Source organism: Prionailurus bengalensis, chromosome X (assembly GCF_016509475.1).
Source record: "Prionailurus bengalensis isolate Pbe53 chromosome X, Fcat_Pben_1.1_paternal_pri, whole genome shotgun sequence".
NCBI lineage: Eukaryota > Metazoa > Chordata > Mammalia > Carnivora > Felidae > Prionailurus > Prionailurus bengalensis.
The window spans coordinates 14956929-14981205 of record NC_057361.1 but is presented as its reverse complement, the minus strand read 5'-3'; the positions used below and the strand labels follow the sequence as shown (position 1 = coordinate 14981205).

General features: G+C 39.0%; 1 protein-coding gene across 4 annotated transcripts in view; it reads right to left on the bottom strand.

Annotated features, from left to right (window-relative positions):
* CDKL5 (cyclin dependent kinase like 5) overlaps positions 1 to 24277 on the bottom strand; it is a 214930-nt gene that overhangs the window by 94092 nt on the left and 96561 nt on the right. The gene's annotated exons all lie outside the window — the stretch shown is intronic.

The window sequence follows — 24277 nt, the reverse complement described above, 5'->3', positions numbered from 1 at the left end:
TTGGGTTTTTCAGCCTCCCGAGCGTCAAAAGGCCGACTGATGAAACCGAGCCCAATTTCAAAACCTGGGTTCCCAGCAAACACTCCTCTGGTTGTGTTGGCTGCTCTGAGGCTGGATCACCTGGGGAAGGGCTGCCAGAATAAGTTGTTCGCTGGACCCACACTTCCTAGCACATCCCGTTCCCTCTACTCTACACTCACTACACCTTGCCATGGGAGTCTGTGAATCCTACGACTCAACTTGCTGCCTCCAGTCCTTCTCTGCTTCATGCCATACTGTATTTGGGGTGCTTCGTTGCTGGAAAATTCTGGCAATACAGGTACTGATGTAGGCTAGTTGGGGGACAGAGAACTCCAGCTCCCTCAGGGTCAAATGACAATTACCACCATGAGACGGCTACCTGTTTCCAGCTCCAGCAGGCATGGGCGCTACCCAAAAGCAGTATGTGTCCCACTCCTTTTTGACAGTTTGCCCTATTCTGGTTCAGAAAGTAGAATAAGGAGCATGATGTTCAAGGCTGTGTTTTTCAATCCATCTCCCTGGACTTGGCCAACAACCAATTTTTAGCTTCTTAATTAACAGAAATTTTATCAGTTTTTGGTTTTCTTTTTAAATCTCTTCATGGGTATGTAATGGAGAGGTAAGAGGAGACACACCAAGTTTTATTACTTGTACTACCACCACCCTGAGATGCTACATATCATATAGGTATAGACAAAGAAGAAAAATATATGAAAAATAGCTCTGAAAAACTGTTTTAAATTCAATTTATTCACAAAAGCATGCCATTGCCCCCACAACGTCTGCAACAGAATGTCACCAGCTGTAGTCAGCATGATAGGCATAATTTGCTACTTGTTTCAGTATCTCACTTTGTTTAAACAAGGAGTTAGTTAAAAGCTGACATTTTGAACAACAAACTAAGGATGTGATAAAATATATAAGTAAGTTATTAATGGTAATTCCATACCTCACCCTTAATTTTGTCTCAAAATTACAATTATATGACTCTGGAATGCAAAAAGAAAGAGGTTCCTGAATTGTACTGCTATCTCCATGTGTGAACAAGCTATATCAAGGCATTTAACATTTACCAAAATAAATTTCCTCCGTTGAAAAAAATTTAGAAAGAGAATGAAAAATAAATTTTATGAGTAGTAAAAAATAGAAAAATATCCAGAGGGTCTATATTTCTTTCATCATTCGCAAGATCTCTACCCTACAAAAATCATGCCTCAATCACTGAACAACCATCCTGAACACAGAGACTTGTAACCCAACCTTACTCCTGCTAGTGACTATCTAAGGCTCCCTAGTCAATGGTTTATGGCCAGAATCAACTGTCCCCTCAGATGTTGGCAAAACATGGGACACCTGAGTGGCTCAGTCAGTTGGGCATCCAACTTCGGCTCAGGTCATGATCTCACAGTTAGTGAGTTCAAGCCCCATGTCGGGCTCTGTGCTGACAGCTCAGAGCCTGGAGCCTGCTTCGGATTCTGTGTCTCCCGCTCTCTCTGCCCCTCCCCCGCTCATTCTCTCTCTCCCTCTCTCAGAAATAAAAACATTAAAAAAAGATGTTGGCAAAACAACTAATTGGTATTAACAATCATAAAATTTACTAAGTTATTTAAAATATAGTTACATAACTTGATTTAATTATGCTCTGGAAAACTGAATTCTCTAAATTGGTAATATACTTTATAAGGAAGCATCGGGAATCTTTTTTTTTTTTTTTCCATTTTATTTATTTGAGAGACGGGGGAGAGAGAATGGGGAAGAGGAGCAGAGGGAAGGAAGGAGAGAATATCAAGCAGGCTCTATGCTCAGAGTGGAGCCCGAGGCAGGGTTCAGTCCCAGGACCCTGGGGTCATAACCTGAGCAGAAATCAAGAATCAGGCACTCAACCCACTGAGTCACCTAGGTGCCTCAGAAATCATGGTTTTAAATGTTTTGCTCTGTAATTTAAAATACCCAACATGCATTATAAAGGAGAACAGAAAAAAAAATAGCGATTCGATTTTACTATTCATGGATTCCAAAGGTTATACTCTACAATTCATTTTGTAATTAATTCCTCCATGAGGAAGCCATACCTTGGGAAAAATTCTTTATTTCTTCATCCAAATAGCAGGAAATACAACTTGACACCTAAGTATTTTAAAATACTTCAATCCACATTTTTTGTATGCAAATATCCCAAATGTCCTAAGTGCTTTTACACAATGAAATGCTCCTCCTTCAACAGAAGCAAAACCCTACAAACACAGACATTGTTACAGTATAGACCGATATGGTACCTGAAAAAGCAAGCTTTATTTTAGGCTATTTAAGTATTTTTGTGCCAGGCCCTGTGCTAAGTGCTTCCCATGTATTTAATTCTCAAATCACACTGTGAAGAGGATCTTACTTACTTACTTATTACTTACTTACTTTTTTATAGATGAGGATATACTGAGCTGTGTGGGGTGGGGAGTTGAATATAGTTTGACACACAATGTTACATTAGTTTCAGGTGTACAACATACTGATTCAACAGTTTTAATGAGGTTCTTTCTATATTTTACCCCAAGATCATACAGCTGAGAAGTAATAAAACTAAGGCTTTAAACCCACGAAATCTGATTCTGGAAGCCATTTCTTTCTCATCCATGGTCATGCTCTACCACCTTTGCAAGCCATGTATGTTAAGTTCTGTTGCTAAAAAGGATATATTTTGAAACATACACACCTCCACAGTGGGGAGACATCATTATTTCTCATCTTTGTTTTTCTCAAAAATACATGCTATCACCAATAAAAATTTTCTAATGGTTTCCTAATGTCTGCTCTATTTTCATCTTTATTCTGACTCTTATTTCATAGAAACCTTCTAAAATAAATGATTAATTTTTACATTATGAGCACACATAAAATAGGAGTAAATTCAAGCACAGGATATATTCCATGGCAGGTAGATACAATGGAACTAACATGTGTTTGCCAAGTACCATAGAAATACACATTTTTAACCAGGATACACAAGGATAAAAACTAGACTGCTTTCCAAGAAATCTCTTTTCCTATATTATTTATCACCTATAAACTACCATAGTTTGCCAATATTAAAAGTTAGATCAACTACTAAATTGAAGTACTTCAGACCATATCAGGAAGGAAAACAATCTATAGCCAATAAGAAGAGCATTTCAGTCAGTCAACTAAGAACAGTTTATTGGGCCCCTGCTTTACATGAGGTTTTATGTGACATCTTAGGTTTGACATGAGTAAATGAAACATCTCACATACACAGAAGTGTATACGTTGGTAATAATGTATGTCAGTAAATTACTGTTTATGAAAATAGTTTAAAAGTACAACAAATGTTATATGATAGGCCCGCAGGAGTTCAAAGCACATTGACCATGTAAATATACAGAAAACAGGTCAGATTGAAGTCGATAATATGTTGGTTTATTTGCTTCTGATCACTCTCTCGCGCTGAAATGTAAAATGTCATACATATACCTTCATTCATTCCCATTCCTTCTCTCCCCAGAGGGAACTTCTATCCTGAAATTGTTATGTAGCACTCCCATGCATATTTTTATTTTTTTTTTATTTTTTTGAAACATTTATTCATTTTTGAGAGACAGAGTGTGAGTGAGGGAGGGGCAGAGAAAGAGGGAGACACAGAATCCGAAGCGGGTTCCAGGCTCTGAGCTGTCAGCACAGAGTGTGATGTGCGGCTGCAACCCATGAACCTCAAGATCATGACCTGAACCAAAGTTGGACACTCACCCGACTGAACCACCCAGGCATTCCCCCATGCATGTTTTTATTATCACAAATGGATTTACCCATAAACGATTTTACTGTTTTGAACATTGAAAATCACGTAAGTGGCGTGTTACTGTGAGCATCTTTTTGCAACAGCTTTTTGTTTTTTATTTATTTATTTATTTATTTATTTATTTATTTATTTATTTTTTAACGTTTATTTATTTTTGAGACAGAGACAGAGCATGAACGGGGGAGGGTCAGAGAGAGAGGGAGACACAGAATCTGAAACAGGCTCCAGGCTCTGAGCAGTCAGCACAGAGCCCAACGCGGGGCTTGAACTCACGGACCGCGAGATCGTGACCTGAGCCGAAGTCGGACGCTTAACCGACTGAGCCACCCAGGCGCCCCAGCTTTTTGTTTTTAAACACAACATTGTGTTTCTGAGATTTAAACATAAACCTAGTGCAGTGGCACTCAACTGGGGACAACTGTGCCCCTCCCCTTGCCTGGGGACATCTGGCAATGTCTCTAGACCCTTTTAGTTATCACAATGGGGTAGGGTAGGAGGCTATTGGCATCTACTGGGTAGAGCTCAGGGCTGCTGCTGAACATCATACAGTGCATAGGACTGCCCCCATGACAAAGAGTTACCCGGCCCCAAATGTCCAAAGTGCCGACAATGAAACACTCTGCTCTAGTTGATTCATTTTAACTGTTTTGTGGTGTTCCACCGTTAACACTCCCCCTTAAAAGAGACACTGGCCACTTTGAGGCGATCAAGTAAAGCTTTTAAAAAGAATTATATAGGGGCGCCTGGGTGGCTCAGTCGGTTAAGCATCTGACTTTGGCTCAGGTCATGATCTCGTGGTCCGTGAGTTTGAGCCCCACGTCAGGCTCTGTGCTGACAGCTCAGAGCCTGGAGCCTGTTTCAGATTCTGTGTCCCCCTCTCTCTCTGACCCTCCCCCGTTCATGCTGTCTCTCCCTGTCTCAAAAATAAATAAACGTTAAAAAAAATTTTTTTTTTAAATAAAAAGAATTATATACCGTGAAAAGAAATTTTAGGTGAAAATGAGATGATTAAAAGACTAATTCTTCAAAAACTAGTAAAGCTATTAATCATGGGACTAAAATGTCTACACTCATCTCATTTTCACAAAATGAGATTACGTTTACTTTTATAATAACTTTTGTAACATGGCCCCATTTAAACATTATACAGTGAGATATACCAAAAGATAGATGAAAATATATTATTTACTTTTTGTTAAAAATTCAGTGATGCTTTTCAGTCAGCCAAAAGCAATTTAGCAGTCACACAAAGTCTACACCAATAACTAGCAAAACTGCTACAAAGGTTTACATTATGGGGATACTGTCACAGGAAATACTGGTGTAAATTCTAAACTGTCTATGATTTGTATGCTAAGAGTACTTCACAAAAATGCTTACATCTTAAAAAGCATTACAAGGAAAACTCATAATGAATTTACTTCATGCTTAGCCTCTAGAAAGAGGACTGTCTCATGAAAATATTAATACATTATCAAGAACACAAGACAGCAAGCAGCCAAAAAAGGAAGATGGGGGAAGTGGAATCTTAAGACTCACATAGAAAACAACTGCCTTCAAGCCAAGTCAGTAGTAAAATTCCTCTGTAACAAAATCTAGTTTCTCATTTATTTCCATAAAAAAATTATTTCCATCAAATCCCTTCTACTCCCCTCTGTGCTGGAAATGCCCTCCATAAATCTTTATTGAGATATAAGAGGACAATAAATGAAGTATAAAATATCTAGAAAGAATGCCTAACCACTCCCTCTTTTCCTGGTCCTGGCTCCTGTCCCCATAGCTCAGTGACCAGATAAATATCTAGCTAGATATTTAGGGTCACTCTTGATATCTCCCTTGTCTACAACCCCAAGTCTACTCAAGTGCTGTTGAATTTAGCCTCCTAAATAAATCTTTTCCCAATCAGTCCACAGTTCTGCTCTACCTGACTCCCATTCCAATCCAAGCCTTTCGCATTCCCACGTGGAGTACTACCCAGCCTTCTAACCCTTCAAATATAAATGTGTCTGCCACTGGGAAAGCCAGGTGGCTATTTAGAAATGGAAATCTGTTTCCACTCCACCATTCCCCTTAAAACTCTAGTAAAACTCCCTTGCCCTTAAAGACTATGTCAAAGCCCCTTCACATAGCCAGCAAGGCCCATCAAGGGATCACTCTGGGCACGCTCTCTAGCCTCCTCTCCCTAGGTCGTCCTTGCTTGGTGAGCGACAGCCATCGTCCCCAAGACCTCCCCTACTATAGTTCCCTTTGCTCCAAAAAGCTTTGCCCTCCCCTGCCCACTCAACCCTAAATTACCTCTCTCTCAGACCTTGGCACAATTCCTCACTTCCTCAGGGAAGCCTTCTCATAGCCTTGTGACTAAGTCTAAAGCCCCATATGTTCTCTTGGCAAACATCTCTTCGTAATTTTTACTAAAGTGACACTTTCACATATTTTATGACCACTTGGATAAAAGTCTGACTCTACCACTGGACTACAAGCATGTGGGTGAAAAATAATGTATGACTGGTCCCAAAGTGTACCGAACAAGACAGAGGAAGACCCAGTGTAAATGTCTCACTGTACGGCAGCACCAATTCAAAATTTACATCCTGCTGGCCCAGGTCATCCTTATTTTTGGGCATCATTTACTAATCCCACTAGAGCCTAACAGAGAAATACCTTTTCCTAGCACAATTAAAAAAAAAAAAAAAGACATTCTTTGGTATAGAGGGACTTTTTTCAAAGTTAATAAAACATGAGAACACAGAATACAAACATATGCATTTAAGTTTTTAAAAGAACAGTATATCCCTAGGAGACATATTAAGATAGAACTGTTTGTTTCTTTCTTTAAAAAGTTTCAAAAAATGAAGATAATGAAACAAAAGACTCTTTAAAATTTCATCTGGCCCTCTCCAGAAGCCCTTTAGTAGGCAAGAATTTGAATAAGTTCTTAAAGTTCAGAGGGAATTACAGTATCTTGATTAAAAACCTATTTTGCTATTTGCTACGCTAGCCTCCAACAAATCACAAAAATGCACTGCAAAACTGATACTGCATTCTTTCTGTTAAAAACCTCTTCTTTAGCATTACTATATAAAATGGTTGCAGTTACAAGGTTGCCAATTTATCAAGTTTTTTAAGAAGCCCTACTAAATTAAAAAATTAGCACTTATTGATTTATTTCTCCACCTGAAACAATAAAATAAAGATTGCTATCTTTCACCATCACCTCTACTCCATTCTATGATAAAACTAGTGAGATTTCCTCCAGCCTGAAAAAACATAGTATAAAAACAGAGATGTCACATAACTACTAATATCTAACATTTCTAGGACATGAAGCATTCCCATGACAGAAATAGTCACAGATCTGAGAACTGGCCAGCATGTTGCTTATGGTCCTGTTTAGTAATGAGGTCACCAAATCCTTAGTGGAAACATGCCACAAACATCCAGTCATTTTGTATTAGCGGTGCTTTGGCAAAATCAAAGAAAAGCAGTAAAGCTTGGGTCCATGTGGAACAGAAAGAAGGGAAGAGCCTCTAGAGGTGAGATAACAGACCATGAGTTTTGTGGGAAGAGAAAATCAAAAGGGAGGCTCTCCTGTAAATGTAAGCCATATTCTTAAGGAGGCCGCTGGAATTCCTACAATAAAGTCTTCAACGACTTTTATTTGAACATTAAAAATGAACATATCCTATACTAGTGTGAGACTTAGAGCTACCTAAATGGCCAACAATTGGGTGCCATAAATATAAGAATAAAAACCATAAATGTCTACAAACATTTACTTGATAAATACAAACAAATCCACATATCCAGAAAGGCTTTGTAAGTACATCTAACAAGGCCCAGTATGACTGTTAGTGGATCAGTGTCAACCTGGACACTGGATAATAGAAATGGGTATTTCTGTTGGAAATTTACAATTTCCAATCTACATTGGATATAGAAATGTACACTTCAAATGGGTACATCTTGTTGTATATATGTAAAATATACCTCAATAAAGTTGATTTAAAATGAATTATTTAAAAATAATTCACCTCATAGTTATAGACCAATATGAATTTGCTATCCTATGTTAATATTATAGATTAGATAATACAAAGTTCAAAAAATAAAATGCAGTTGTTAAGAGGAAAATTTAGGCATCCAAAGAACAATTTTCACTAACCTCTATGGCAGGGCAAATAGCAACTCTTTTCAATAGAAAGGGAGAGACTTTCAAAACAATTTAGCTCCCTATTTATAGATCATACAAAATTCAAGATATACTTAATTTTCATAGAACTCTTTCAGACATTATATACAGATGCTTTAAAACCACTTTGTCTACACCACACTCAAACTGTGGTTGTGTCTGAAAATGAAAGGTAATTTCAAAGAGTACATGGTAATGATGCCTGCCAGACAGCAGCATTTCAGTTTAGTAATGTTAACTATCCTGTCCATACCACAGCTGTTGCACAACTGTGTTAGAACTTTATTTCATTTTGTCCTTATTTTATAACAATAAGTAGATAATGAGAAAATAAAAAACTTACTTCTAGTGATCAAATGAGACAAAACATTAATTAGGCATGCCAACTGCAGCAATCTACATCCCCAATCAGATAATCATTGACTTAAGCTGTGCTCAATAATGAACAAAGAGTACAAAATTTAAATTTAACTTTGGAAATATATCCTCAAACTCTAGATCTAAGATGTGCCAAGAAATTGCAGCTTTTTAACTTTCTATAACTTTTAACCTTTCTTTACTAGCTCTGACCTTGATTTAATTTGCATTCTGTGATACCTCAGTCTTTTCTGGTTTATAGTCTCTTTGATTTTATTTTTTTACATGAAATTTATTGTCAAATTGGTTTCCATACAACACCCAGTGCTCCTCCCAACAGGTGCCCTCCTCAATGCCCATCACCCACTTTCCCCTCCTTCCCACCCCCCATCAACCCTCAGTTTATTCTCAGTTTTTAAGAGTCTCTTAAGGTTTGGATTAATTAGTTGGCCATACTTTTGTGGGTCCAATTCTAGAGTCTCTATTCTACTGGTCTATGTGTCTGTTTTTGTGCCAATACCATGCTGTCTTGATGCTTACAGCTTTGTAGTAGAGGCTAAAGCCTGGGATTGTGATGCCTCCCGCTTTGGTCTTCTTCTTCAATATTACTTTGGCTATTCGGGGTCTTCTGTGGTTCCACACAAATTTCAGGATTGCTTGTTCTATCAACAATAGCCAAATTATGGAAAGAGCCTAAATGTCCATCAACTGATGAATGAATAAAGAATTGTGGTTCATATACACAATGGAATACTGCGTGGCAATGAGAAAGAATGAAATCTGGCCTTTTGTAGCAACATGGATGGAACTGGAGAGTGTTATGCTAAGTGAAATAAGTCATACAGAGAAAGACAGATACCATATGTTTTCACTCCTGTGTGGATCCTGAGAAACTTAACAGAAGACCATGAGGGAGGGGAAGGAAAAAAAAAGAAAGGTTAGAGAGGGAGGGAGCCAAAACATAAGAGACTCTTAAAAACTGAGAACTGAGGGTTGATGGGGGGTGGGAGGGAGGTGAGGGTGGGTGAGGGGTATTGAGGAGGGCACCTGTTGGGATGAGCACTGGGTATTGTATGGAAACCAATCGACAATAAATTTCATATTAAAAATAAACAAACACTAAAAAAAAAGGATTGCTCGTTCTAGCTTCGAGAGGAATGCTGGTACAATTTAGATTGGGATTGCACTGAATGTGTAGACTGCTTTGGGTGGTATTGACATTTTAACAATATTTATTCTTCCAATCCATGAGCACGGAATGTTTTTCCATTTCTTTCTATCTTCTTCAATTTCCTTCATAAGCTTTCTATAGTTTTCAGCATACAGATCCTTTACATCTTTGGTTAGGTTTATTTCTCGGTATTTTATGATTCTTGGTGTAATTGTGAATGGGATCAGTTTCTTTATTTGTCTTTCTGTTGCTTCATTATTAGTGTATAAGAATGCAACTGATTTCTGAACAATGATTTTGTATCCTGCAACTTTGCTGAATTCATGTATCAGTTCTAGCAGACTTTTGGTGGAGTCTATTGGGTTTTCCACGTATAATGTCATCTGCAAAAAGTGAAAGCTTGACTTCATCTTTGCCAATTTTGATGCTCTTTCATTTTTTAAAATATAATTTATTGTCAAATTGGCTTCCATACAACACCCAGTGCTCACCCCAACAAGTGCCCTCCTCAGTGTCCATCACCCACTTTCCCCTCTCCCCCCATTCCCTCAGTTTGTTCTGTGTATTTAAGAGTCTCTTATGGTTTGCCTCCCCTTCCCTCTCTGTAACTAATTTTTTTTTCCTCTTCCCCTCCCTCATGGTCTTCTGTTAAGTTTTTCAACATTCACATATGAGTGAAAACATGATATCTGTCTTTCTCTGACTAACTTATTTCACTTAGCATAATACCTTCCAGTTTCATCCATGTTGCTGCAAATGGCAGGATTTCATTCTTTCTCATCGCCAACTAGTATTCCATTGTATATATAAACCACATCTTTATCCATTCATCAGTTGATGGACGTTTAGGCTCAGTGCTATTGCTGGGTCATAGGGTAGACCTATTTTTAATTTTGTGAGGAACCTCCACACTGTTTTCCAGAGTGGCTGCACCAGTTTGCATTCCCACCAACAGTGCAAGAGGGTTCCCGTTTCTCCACATCCTCGCCAGCATCTATAGTCTCCTGATTTGTTCACTTGAGCCACTCTGACCGGTGTGAGGTGGTATCTCAGTGTGGCTTTGATTTGTTATATAGTCAGTTTCCCCCTCAGATTTTCTCCCTGTTTCTATCAAGATGGCAAATGGGTGTATGGATGTGGGTGGGATTACAGAACTTCACTGTAAGGGAAGGGTTCTCAGACAAATACACAGAGGCCCTTATACTGTCCCCTGAGACTCTGGTCTCCAGGACAAGATGCCTTATAGCCCTGGACCCCAGACATTGGTTGATAATGCTGTTGGACCCCATGGGGACTGTGGACTCAGGTTATGTGTGGGTGTCTGGCCTGGTTGTTCGGCTCATTCACTGCTTTAACTGAGGGTGAAGGCATCCAGACTCTCATTTATACCCACAACCTGGCTATCAACTATAGTGCTGTTGGCTTGCCCCTCAATACAGCATCCCAATGACAGGTTCGTTGGCTTTCAACCCAGCTCCCTGGAGTGTGAAGTAACTTGGAGATTCCTTAGGGGCCAATCACAAGCTGAAGGAGACCCAGGAATCCTCTCTCCACCTAACCACAGCATGCCACATTTTACCCTGCTGTTGCTGCTTCCATTGTGATGAGGCAACTTTGCAAGGCAGTTTCCTCAGTTACAAAAGGGGAATGGAGCATAAGCTTCCTACACTTTTGGCTTTACCCTCAACCTACTGTCTCCCTAAATCCAGAATTTCAGTTCCTTGAGGTAATGGGGGCCGGGGGGAGAAAGTCAAGACTTGCCTGCCCTAACTCTGCCTGTTCTGCTCACATACATGTCTTTGGCACCTGGAAAGGGCCTGCCTATCATTTCTCTTTTAAGTCTCACAATAATTTCCCCTACACAGAGGCATTCACCCTACTCTCTCACCTGGAACCAGGATAGAAGAAAAAGTCAGGAAAAAAAAAACAATTTATTCACCAAAGATATATCACCAGGTATTCCAGAAATATTACCCCTGTTAAATACATAAATATTCAGATACAATGACAGGGGGGAAAAAAAGAAAGGTTTAAAATTAAACAGACTGATGATCAACATAAAAAACTATGGTCCAAATGAAGACAAAAATCTACTGTCTTGTTGAACTAGTGATAGACAAATAGCTTGCTACAGATTCCTTTACTGAAGGAAGGAATGACTGTGCCTAACTTTCTTAGGGCCAATTTTTTCCAAGAAATTATGTAGATACTATTGAAGTCAGCAGACTTAAGTTTTTCAGACATCGGTGGGTAAACAATGTATAGAATGCTAACAGTAGCAGAGCTACAATAGAGGCAATTTGCTCAATGCTTCCTGGAAGTGCTAACAAAAATCAGGCCCATGAGTATAAGCTCACACCTGCTGCTCAAGTTAGAAACAGTACTGCTAAAATGACTGTAAAACCACTGCTTAAGAATGTCTGATTCTTGGGGCGCCTGGGTGGCTCAGTCAGTAGAGCCTGTGACTCTTGATCTCAGGGTTGTGAATTTGAGCCCCACGTTGGGTGTGGAGCTTACTAAAAATTTTAAAAATATGTATCCAAAAAAAAAAAAAGAATGCTTCATTCTATTTTCCTTTTATTCATCAATAAGCTGATGGATCATACATGTATATATAAAATATGAAATCTATAATCCTTGATTTGGGGCCCTACTTTGACATTTTCCTATAAAGAAAAATGGGAATACTGAAAACTGGTAAAGAAAGCCAAAACAACATGTTTTTTTCTGATTCATGAGAAATATGCCTGCGTTTTTGGACAGAAACATGCTTAAGGAAACTCTAAAGTTTGGGGCACCTGGGTGGCTCAGTTGGTTACGTGTCAGGCTCTTGATTTCAGCTCAGGTCATGATCTCTCATGGTTTGTGAGTTCAAGCCCTGCATTGGGCTCTGTGCTGCCGGTGTGCAGCCTGCTTGGGATTCTTTCTCCCTCTCTCTCTCTCTTCCCCACCCCTACTCATGTTCTCCTTCTCTCCCAAAATAAATAAACTAAAAAAAAAAAAAAAAAAAAAAAAAGGAAACTCCAAAGTTCAAAAGCAACAGAAATTATGTTCTGTATAACATCTTTAGGTTCCTAAGGCATAAGGTCCTTCAGTTTACTATAATGTTGCCAAAATGTGAAAGACTGATAGGGAGAGTGAGAGAAACGTAGAAGCTCTCTATTCAAACAACTGAACTGGATTACCTCCAGGGACCATGTGATCATACATTCTGATAGACATGCTCACACATATGCAGACAAAGATGGTATAACTAACATCTGAAACAAGCTCCAAGTCCCTGCTTTTTGCCATAACCATATTCATGTAGAGAACTGAAAATTACATCCAACATAGGTAGCAAGTTTTTCTTAAAAACTTATCTTCCAAGTATCTAGAGTTAAGTTAGTTAAAACTTGTTGTATCTTTTATGCGTTATGGAGCAAACTAGAAAACACCACATTCACTTTCTCTTACCATGGAAAGAGATGAATATCAAACATAAAACAACAGCCTAAATATTTTTGAAAGAACTAAGTCTGGTTTGCCTTTATAGACAAGTACTCAGCACTTTATCTTACATATAATAGGTATGTAACAAAAACGTCCACAGAAATGAACTGTACCACCTTGTCATACAGGCATGGAACTCTTTACCACCATCACATAAGGAAGCTGGGCCGGCCACCTTGAGTGCGAAAGCAAAAGAGGAAAGGACAAAAATCCCAAAAGTGACCATGCTTTTAAACTAACTGTGGAAAAGAAGTCTCAAACTGTTCACTTTTTCAAGAGAATTAGCCAAGAAACACTCTATAAAGTGAAGAAAATTATTGTGTGGCTAGTTATTTGATGCCAAAAATATCACTCAAGCATTCTGGTTGAAATCCTCTTCTAGTAAGATTCTCCAAGACCTCAGTGAGGTCATCAGTTTGCACATGATAGATATTTCAAACATACTCTGTTGTCAATCACCAGATTGAGGAAAAGAAAGATGTGCTACATACCATGCAGCCTGGCAGCTTTCCAAGGTTTCCAGTATAAAGTTTTAACTCCATGCTTCATCTCCTAACTTCAAAAAAACCAAAACCCAAAAACAAACAAAATGCCCCCGCTCCTGTTATAGCTAATTATTTGCAATTTCTCAAGTGAACCTTCCCAACACTTGCTTACACTCTGCCTCTAGCATTCATCCTTTCTTCATTGATTCATTTATTCAATCAACAAACATTTTCCAAGCTCCTACCAGGTAAGAGGTACTGTGCAATTCAGTAGAATATTTATTTGGGTAAGGAAGTACCCATGAGGTGACTTTATTTTTTTATTTATTATTTTTTTTTAGCTGCTACTTAAATCACAGGAAGCAAACCCTGCTAATTCTAGTTAATTCTTTTTTTTCCTTTAAAACTCTCCTTTGGGAAGCACTTCAAGATCCTCCAGGTTGTTTTGTGGTCCCTAGCACTACAAGCTCTTACCACAGCCGCAGTGGAATCTGGGATATGCCATTCAGCCTCACGTCCCACCTCAGACTGGAATTAAGATCCATCAGCCCACACACTTCACATAACTCTATGCCCCTAAGACCTAGCAGAAAGATACTCCAAAAGGGTAGGCTAAATGAGTTAGGCACTTTAGCTGCTCTAAGTACCTCTTAAGAATCTTACAGGGACCAAGAAGAAATGAAGCAATGGACACAGAGAGAATAGAGATATGTACATTTTAACTAAAAACATCACAGAAAATAAAGACTGAAATATTATCTTGTTAAAAAGACCAACCACCTGAGTTTTGAAAGGAATGACCTAGTTGTTTCTTTTTTTTTTAATGTTTATTTATTTCTGAGACAGAGAGAGACAGAGCATAAGTGGGGGAGGGGCAGAGAGAGAGGGAGACACAGAATCCGAAGCAGGCTCCAGGCTCTGAGCTGTCAGCACAGAGTCTGACGTGGGGCTCGAACTCACAAACTGTGAGATCATGACCTGAGCTGAAGTCGGTCACTCAACCCACTGAGCCACCCAGGCTCCCCCCTTGACATTTTCATTCCGACAGCCTATGAACTCTTCAAGGGCAGAGACCACATCTTTGTGGTCATGTGGTCAGAGATGAGGTCTCTGAGGCATGTCCTGGGCCTTCTCTCTATGCGCTCTCCACAATTATGCATCATGCCCTTTGTATTCTTTATTCGCAACATCCAGCAGGACTCACCACAGCAGGCATGTCTGCTTAATGAATTACTTTTAAGTTTTCTGTGGCTTCTCTTGAGCTAGAACTAACAAAGATCCCTTTATATATCAACTAAGAACATATTTAAATGGCATTGATGATTTTTCCATATGAATTTGAAAGATATTTGATTCAGGTAAGTCACAGAGTGGTTAAATGCCTGTGGAAATTTAAGCACCGACATCCATTTTGAGTTTATTTTTGTGTATGGTGTAAGAAAATGGTCCAGGTTCATTCTTCTGCATGTCGCTGTCCAGTTTTCCTACCACCACTTGCTGAAGAGACTGTCTTCATTCCACTGGATATTCTTTCCTGCTTTGTCAAAGATTAGTTGGCCATACGTTTGTGGGTCCATTTCTGGGTTCTCTATTCTGTTCCATTGATCTATGTTTTGTTTTTGTGCCATTACCATACTGTCTTGATGATTACGGCTTTGGAATACAGCTTGAAGTCCGGGATTGTGATGCCTCCTGCTTTGGTTTTCTTTTTCAAGATTGCTTTGGCTATTCGGGGTCTTTTCTGGTTCCATACAAATTTAGGATTGTTTGTTCTAGCTCTGTGAAGAATGCTGGTGTTATTTTGATAGGTATTTATCCAAGGGATACAGGTATGCTGTTTCGAAGGGGCACACGCACCCCAGTGTTTATAGCAGCACTATCAACAATAGCCAAAGTATGGAAAGGGCCCAAATGTCCATGGATGCATGAATGGATAAAGAAGATGTGGTATATATATACAATGGAGTATTAGTCAGCAATCAAAAAGAATGAAATCTTCCCATATGCAACTACGTGGATGGAACTGGAGGGTATTATGCTAAGCGAAATTAGAGAAAGACAAATATCATATGACTTCACTCATATGAGGACTTTAAGACACAGAACAGATGAACACAAGGGAAGGGAAGCAAAAATAATATAAAAACAGGGAGGGGGACAAAACATAATAGACTCTTAAATATGGAGAACAAACAGAGGGGTTATTGGAGGGGTTGTGGGAGAGAAGATGGGCTAAATGGGTAAGGGGCATTAAGCAATGTACTCCTGAAATCACTGTTGTACTATATGCTAACTGACTTGGATGTAAATTTGGAAGAAAAAAAAAAGCACCGACAACATGAAAATTGCAAATTAATGAATTACCTTAAGAGAAATTACACATTATTCTCTAACAAAACATGACAGAAATTTTATATTCAACACTGTGTTTATAAGGAATAGAAAATACTATGTTTATAAGGAATAGAATAAGCTGTTAGGTTATATTACCTGGTACACAGAATATGCATGTGAACGAAACTTGATTCCACATTTATATGAATGAGAAAATTTAAATTTTCACTGAAAAAGCAAGGTAAAGGGCAGCACAAACCTCTTCTGAAGAGGAAAATCTGACTACATTTTAAGTACTTTACAATAAGTCCCTAAAGTAGAATTTAAGTCTAATGGCATGGATAACATTAACATGATGACTCGTGAAGTATATCCTTCTAGTTATTCTACTAACTGCATTTGAACAAAAAGGCACCTAAGGCAACAGAAAACATCATAGATGTATAAATAAATGTGACAAATGATAGATGTATATAATAAAATATAATCTGGCTAAATTTTCTCTTGAACTCTGAACAACTGAAAAAAAATGCAGAAATTTCTAACAAAATCATTATTTCCTACTGTCTGAAACAAACTAAAAAAAAATCTGATTATTAGAGGACTATACTCCAAACAGTTTAAAATATAAGATATGTACTGGTTATTTTTCATACTCTCAGTGCCAGATCTATCTATGTGATTTCATAAGAAAACTAAATGTGTTTCTAAAAAGGGGTCACACATCTACAAGAAGGTTAAGAACTTCAGATCTACAGCCAAACTGCCTGGATTTCAATCATGGCTCTACCACCCACTAGGTGAGTGACCTTTGGCAAGTTACTTAACTTCTCGGTGCCTCAATTTCCTTTTCTGAAAATTGTGTCTAGTAATGTCACTTACTCCTGAGGCTATTAGGATTGACTAAGAAGATACAAGGAAGATCCAAGTAAAATGCTCACAACACAACATGAGCCAAATGTTGTTGTTATTATTACTATCATCAGGGATAAAGTTCAAAATGCTCTACTTCAGACACTCCCAAATCACCAAAGCAAGTTTCCAGAGGAACTCAGAGAGCACGGGGTTTGTCCCTGGGAGCAGAGGAGGGGGTTCCTTCTCCTATACCTAGGGAGAACTAACGGTTCTTATTATTATAAAGCCCAGACTCACAAAGGCAGTGGAGCTGAACTTCCCATCCAATAGGCTAATGTCAAAGAGAGCTGATGTCCCTCCAGGACTAAGAGGGTCACAGGGCTGGGGCTGCTGCATGAGAGAGGGCTGTCCAGGACTTCGGACGGTGGTGGTACTTGGAGAGATTCCTCCAGTCTGATCATGAAGCACCACAGCCTGGAGAGCTGGGGCCAGGGGAACAATGCCCACTGGAGGGTAGTGCCTGGCAAAAGGTTTAATGGTAACCCAAGTAACACAATGATAACCATGAGAACAACAAGGCACTTAAGGGTTAGGCCCCTTCCCCATTTGCCTGGTACTTCATAAACCAAAGGCAGCTTGTTTCAGCCAATGGGAAGCAAAGGAGCTTCAATAATACCACAAGCCACATGGTGTGGAGCTAGATTTCTTTTTCTCTCTAAAATAAAGAATTGCTTTCTACATGAGTGTCATGAAGCAAAATAAAATCTATTTCACAGGTCTTTGAACTCTACAAAATGGCAAAGTGTGCGAAGGTAACGACAACATCTCAGTACCATCTGTATAGTCCCCAGGGCCAATCACAGTGCCTGACACATGGTATATTTCAGGAACAAACTGATGTTATCATATAAACCAGTGTTTGCAGAATTTTTACACACGTGGAGACTGTGTTTTGGTAAAGATGGAGTAGCCCCATTTCTCCCAGGTCCTTCCTCTTAAATCTAAAACTCCCTGTATATAACACACAATCAAGCATAGGAAGACAAGGTGGCAAAGAGAAAGCTGACAGCCTCAGGACTTTGGGACTTGAGGAACATTGTGGAATTCCCTGGGTTTCCCCACTGTTTCCTAGGTATCCCCAATAGAGTGCTGCAGAATCCTCCAACCTAGAACCAACAAGAGGCAAACATAAAAACGTGCCAAGAAAAGTCTACTCTTAGAGCCCAAGGAGCAGGAAAAGGATGGGCCAACAGAAAATCTTTTGGGCAATACTCCCCCTACTCTAGGCAAACATAAATGGAAAAACTGCACTACCATCCCACTGAGGTTTCAGGGGGGCTGAGCAGGCAGGCACTCTGTACTGATACACACATGCATGTGCGCACACAAGCCCCAAAGAAGCAGGCAGCAGGGCTCCAACTCCCTAACTTCCCACCTGGCCCTGTCCCTGAGCGGGGAGCTAATCTCCCATTTCCTGCCTGACAGAAGCAGGCAGAGCTTCCGTTCCCCATCTTGTCATATTGGCAAGTCTGGTCAGGGGCTGATCTTCCACCTCCCTCCAGGTGGAAGCAGCCAACAGTACTCTGGCCCCTCTGCCACAGTGGTGTCTGCAGGACAGAGCAGAGGCAATAAGGGCAGTGGAAGCACTGGTCCACTTTCTCTGGGAAGGGGTGTCAGCAGGGCCAAGTGAGGTAAACATCCACTCCCCCCCGCCATTCTGCAAGGAGGCAGTACAACTAAGAGCAACACCTCCTCTGTGGAGGTAGGGGTGGGGGGCGCCACACAGGAAGCTGCACCTAGCCACCTATCACACTAACTACCACTCAACAGGGGGGCTGCCTGAACAAAAATAAAATAAAATAAAATAACATAAAATAAAATAACATAACATAACATAACATAAAAATAAAATAAAATAAAATAAAATAAAATAAAATAAAATAAAATAAAATAAAATAGAATCTAGCGTCTCATAATATCCAAACTGCCCAGGATACAATTAAAAAAAAAAAAATCACATCATACCAAGGGCCATGAAATTCACAACTTGAATGAGAAAAGACAAGAGACATCACCACAGAGATGAATCAAACTGGAATTATCTGACGACAATTTTAAAGCAACCCTACTAAGACTACTTCAACAAGCAACCCAGAAAAGCCCATGGGCACAGATTTAAAAATAGCCCCAACAAAAGCCTACTCTCCAGGTAAAGGACCAGGCAAGGAGCAGCCTAGGCAAGAAAACTTTTAGACAATAACCATCCACTCTACTCCAGCCAAATGAAAAAGTGGCTCCATCCACACCAGTAAGGGCGGAATGGGGAGCATGTCTAAGCCCCTGCCAGGGGATTGTCAGTGGAGGCCACTTAAGAAGCCAAACTCCCATCCACACCAGCAACAAGGAGCCCCTCCCCAGTGGGTATCAATGGAGGCAGAATTAGCAAAATCAACTACCAGCCCCGTCTGTGGCCGTCACCTTACCAGAGCAGACCAGATAGAAGATTAAGTAAGATACAGAGTCTAATGACATAATAACCAAAACGTCCAGGTTTCTACAGAAAATCAGTCATCATACTAAGAATTAGGAAAGCCTCAACATGAATGAGAAAAGACTATCAAGAGATGCTAACACAGAGATGGCAGAATTATCTGACAAGGATTTCAAAATAGACATCATACAAAGAGAAACTCTCAAAAGAAATTTTAATTTCAAAGAACTTAATGAAAATACATTAAATCAAAACATGGGTATAACTAAAGCAGTACTAACAGAGAAATTTGTAGCACTAAATGCACACATTAGAAAAGAAGAAAGGTCTCAAATCAATAATCTAAATTCTTACCTCAATACTGGCAAAAGAAATAAGCACAAAACAAGAAGGAAGGAAATATTAAAGGTAAGAGCAGAAATCAGTGAAATTTTAAACAGGAAAATAAAGAAAATTTTCTTAAAAATTTTTTAATTTAAAAGATTAAATCAATGAAGCAAAAACTGGTCCTGCTAAAAGATTAATAAAATTGATAAACTTCTAGCAAGATAAAGAAAAGACAAAAATTCTCAACATCAGGAACAAAACAGGAGAGAGATCCCTAGAACCCTACAGCCCTTACCACGAACTTTACACTCCGAAATCTGACAATTTAGAAAGAATGGGCCAATCCTGGTAAACCACAAACTATCAAACTTAACCAAGATGAAATCAACAATTCAAATTGTTGCATAATTATTAAATAATTGAATTTGTAATTTTTTTTTAATGCTTATTTATTTGATGAGAGAGAGGTAGTGTATGCATGTGGAGGAGGGGCAGAGAGAGAGAGAGAGAGAGAGAGAATATCCCAAGTAGGCTCCCCACTGTCAGCGCAGAACCCGACCCAGGGCTTGATCTCATGAACCATGAGATCACGACCTGAGCCAAAATCAAGAGTCGGATGCTTAACCAACTGAACCACCCAGGTGCCCCTGAATTTGTAATTTTAAAGTACCCAATAAAAGAAATTTTCAGGCTCAGATGGGTTCACTAGAGAATTCTATCAGACACTTAAAAGACAATTAACATCAATTTTACATAATCTCTTCCAGGAATGAGAGGAAGAAGAAACACTTCCCAATTCATTTTATGAGGCTACTAATACAATGATATCAAAACCTGACAAAGACAGCACACAAAAATCCAAAAATTATAGACCGGTATCTCTTAGGAACTCATGCACAAAAACACTCAACAAAATATTAACAAATCAAATCTAGCAATGTGTAGAAAGAACTGTACACCGTGACTGGTTGGATTTATTCTACATATGCAAGGCTGATTCAACATCTGAAAACCATGTCAACAGGGTAGGAGCACCTGGATGGCTCAGTCAGTCGAGCGTCTGACTCTGGATTTCAGGTCAGGTCATGATCCCAGTGTCATGGGATTGAGCCCCAAGTTGGGGTCTGTGCTGAGCATGGTGCCTGCTTAAGATTCTCTCTCCCTCTCTTTCTCTCTCAAAAATAGGAAGAAAGAAAGAAAGAAAGAAAGAAAGAAAGAAAGAAAGAAAGAAAGAAGAATGTAAGGTATCTCAATACTTCAAAAAAAAAAAAAAACCACGTCAACAGAGTAAAGAAGAAAAATCACATGATCGTATGAACTGATACAATAAAAGAACTTGATAAAACCAAACACCCACTTATGAGTAAAAGAAAAAACCTCTGGCAAACAAGGAATAGAAGGTAAGTTCCTCAACTTTATAAATACCATCCATAATACCCTATAGCTAACATCATATTTAACGATGAAAGACTGAATGCTTTGCCCTTAAGATCGGAAACATGAAAACAATGTCTCCTCTCATCACTGCCACTGAACACAGTGTTCAAAGTTCTAATCAGAGTAACAAGCCAAGAAAAAGAAATAAAAAGCATACTGATTGTAAAAGGAATAAAACTGACATTATTTGTAAATGACATGACCACCTACATTAAAAAATTCCAAGAATCCACCAAAATCTCCTAGAACTAAGTTTAGCAAGATTGTAGACTATAAGGTTAACGAACAAAAATCAATCACATTTCTATATGCAAGTGACAAAAATGGGAGACAGAAATTAAAAGCAAAATATCATTTACAATTACTCCAAGGAAATGAAATAGATATAAACAATGAAATATGTACAGGATCTGTATCCTGAAAATTACCAAATCTTGATGAAAAAACCCTGAAGAAACCCTAGGTAAATTGAGAAACATACTGTACTCAGGTATTAGAAAACTCAACAAGATGCCAATTTTCCTCAAATTGATAATAAAGGTTTGATGCAATTACAACAAAAAAAACCCAGCAAGTGTTGTGTAGATATAGGCAAATTTATTCTAAAATGAAAATGGAAAGGCACCTGACCTGGAATAGCTAAAGAAATTTTGAAAAAGCAGAATAAAAATGAAAGGAATCATCACACCTGATGTTTAGGGTTACTACGGAGCTACAGAATGGTAATCAAGACAGTGTGATACTGGCCGAAGGATAAACACACACATCAATAGGGCCATGCAAATACACCTGATTTTTGCCTGCAAAAGTAATTCAGTGGAGGAAGGAGAGACTTTTCCATAAATGGTGGTGCTATAGCAATTGGACATCCACAGCACCCTTTCCCCCCCAAAAAACAGAGAGAGAGAGAAAGAAAGAAAATGCCTCAACCTAAAATCTCACAACTTAGACAAAAATTAACTCAAAATGGATCATGAACTTTAATTCAAGATCATGGACTTATATTTACTTATATGTAAATCTATAAAACTTTTAGAAACGAAGAAGAAAATCTTTACGATATAGGACTAGACAAAAAGTTCTTAGACTTACCACCAAAAACACAATCCATAAAAAGAAAAATAAATGACCTTATCAAAATTAAAATAATTAGCTCTGTGAAAGACCTTATTAAGTGATGAAAAGACAAGCTACAAGCAGGGAGAAAATATTTTCAAACATATCCAACAAAGGATTTTAATCCAGAATAAATATATGTATATATCTCTCTCACTGAAGAGGATACACAGATCCCAAATAAGCACATGAAAAGCTACTCAACATTATTAGCCATTAGAGAAATGTAAATTTAAACTACAACGAGATCACCTACATATCTATTAGAATGGATAAAACAAAAACCAGTGATAATACCAAATGCTAGGGAGCATGTAGAGAAATGAAATCACTGACACATTGCTGATGGGAATGTAAACCACTCTGGGAAAAGAATGTGCCAGTTTCTTACAAAACTATATATTCATTTACAACTCAGCAGTTACACTCTTGGGCATTCATCCTGGGGAAATGAAAACTTTTGTTTACAAAAAAGCCTGTACACCAATGTTCATGCAGCTTTATTTGTAGTAGCCAAAACCTGGAAACAATCTTCAACAGGTCCTTTGACAGGTGAATAAACAGTGGTACCTCCATTCTATGGACTACTACTCAGCAATAAAAAAGGACAAACTAGTGATTCACACAAAAACTTGATGGGTCTCAAGGGAGTTATGCTGAGTGAAAAAAGCCAATCTCAAAAGGTTATACAGTATATCATTCCATTTAAACAGTATTCTTGAAATGACAAAATTATAGAGATGAACAGACTAGTGGTTGTGAGGAGTTAGGGAGAGGGGAATGGAGGGGTACAGCTGTGGCTATAAACAGCACAAGGGATCCTTATGATAAAACTGTTCTATATCTTCACTGTGGTGGTCACATGAATCTACACAAGTGATAAAAACTATACATATGCACGTGCATGCACACACACAAATATGAGTGCACGCAAAATTGGTGAAATCTGAATAAGGTCAATGGATTATATCAATGTCAGTTTTCTGGCTGTGATATTTACTATAATTATGCAAGATGAGAAATTAGTTGAAGAATATATGGAATCTATTATTTCTTATCGTTGCATGTGATCTGTAATTATCTCAAGATCAAAATGTTAACAAAGAGGGGGCACCTGGGTGGCCTAGTAGGTTAAGCGTCAGACTCTTGATTTCAGCTCAGGTCATGATCTCGCCGTTTGTGAGTTTAAGCCCCATGTCAAGGCTCTGTGCTGACAGTGTGGAGCCTGCCTGGGATTCCCTCTCTCTCTCTCTCTCTCTCTGCCCTTCCCCCACTCACACTCATTCTCTCTCTCTCTCTCTCTCTCTCTCAAAATAAACAAACTTAAAAATTGAGGGTGGGGGGACACCTGGGTGGCTCAGTCGGTTAAGCATCCGACTTCGGCTCAGGTCATGATCTCACTGTTTGTGAGTTGGAGTCCCACATCAGGCTCTGTGCTGACAGCTTGGAGCCTGGAGCCTGCTTCCTGCCTCGAATTCTGTCTCCCTCTCTCTCTACCCCTCCCCTGCTCATGCTCTTTCTCTCTCTCTCAAAAATAAACATTAGGAAAAAAATTTTTTTCTTAACAAAATCAAGCAAGCAATTATGTGAAAATCAGTGTGAAACAGGAAGTGAGCATGGCAATGTCCAATCCAAGGTTTCAGAGGTTTTCCAGTGCCCCACAGAAACACACATCCCATTAGTAAATAACTGTGCTTATTCCTCACGAAATAATTTGTGAGAAGGAAATCTGAACAATTCTTCAATGAACCAAGAGACTGGGTTTTACAAATGAGACCATTTACACTGTCACAGCAAGAGGCTATTGATTGGCAGGTTTACCATTTCAGTTGTCCCTATCTTCCTCCTTCAGAGCCCTGTGGGATGGGAAGAAGCTTCTGATAAAGAGTAGATCAGTTAATGGGGCGCCTGGGTAGCTCAGTAGATTAAGCGTCCGACTTCGGCTCAGGTCATGATGTCACGGTTCATGGGTTCGAGCCTCACGTCGGGCTCGGAGCCTGGAGCCTGCTTCAGATTCTGTGTCTCCTTCTCTCTCTCTCTCTCTGTGCCCCACCCCCACTCTCACTCATTCACTCTCTCTCTCTGTCTCAAAAATAGACATTAAAAAAAAGAGGAGATGAGTTAAAAGAAAAAAAAGAAGCTACATTTTTTTGCACATCCAAGTAGTGGGTATATCTCTGATCGTACTACATAT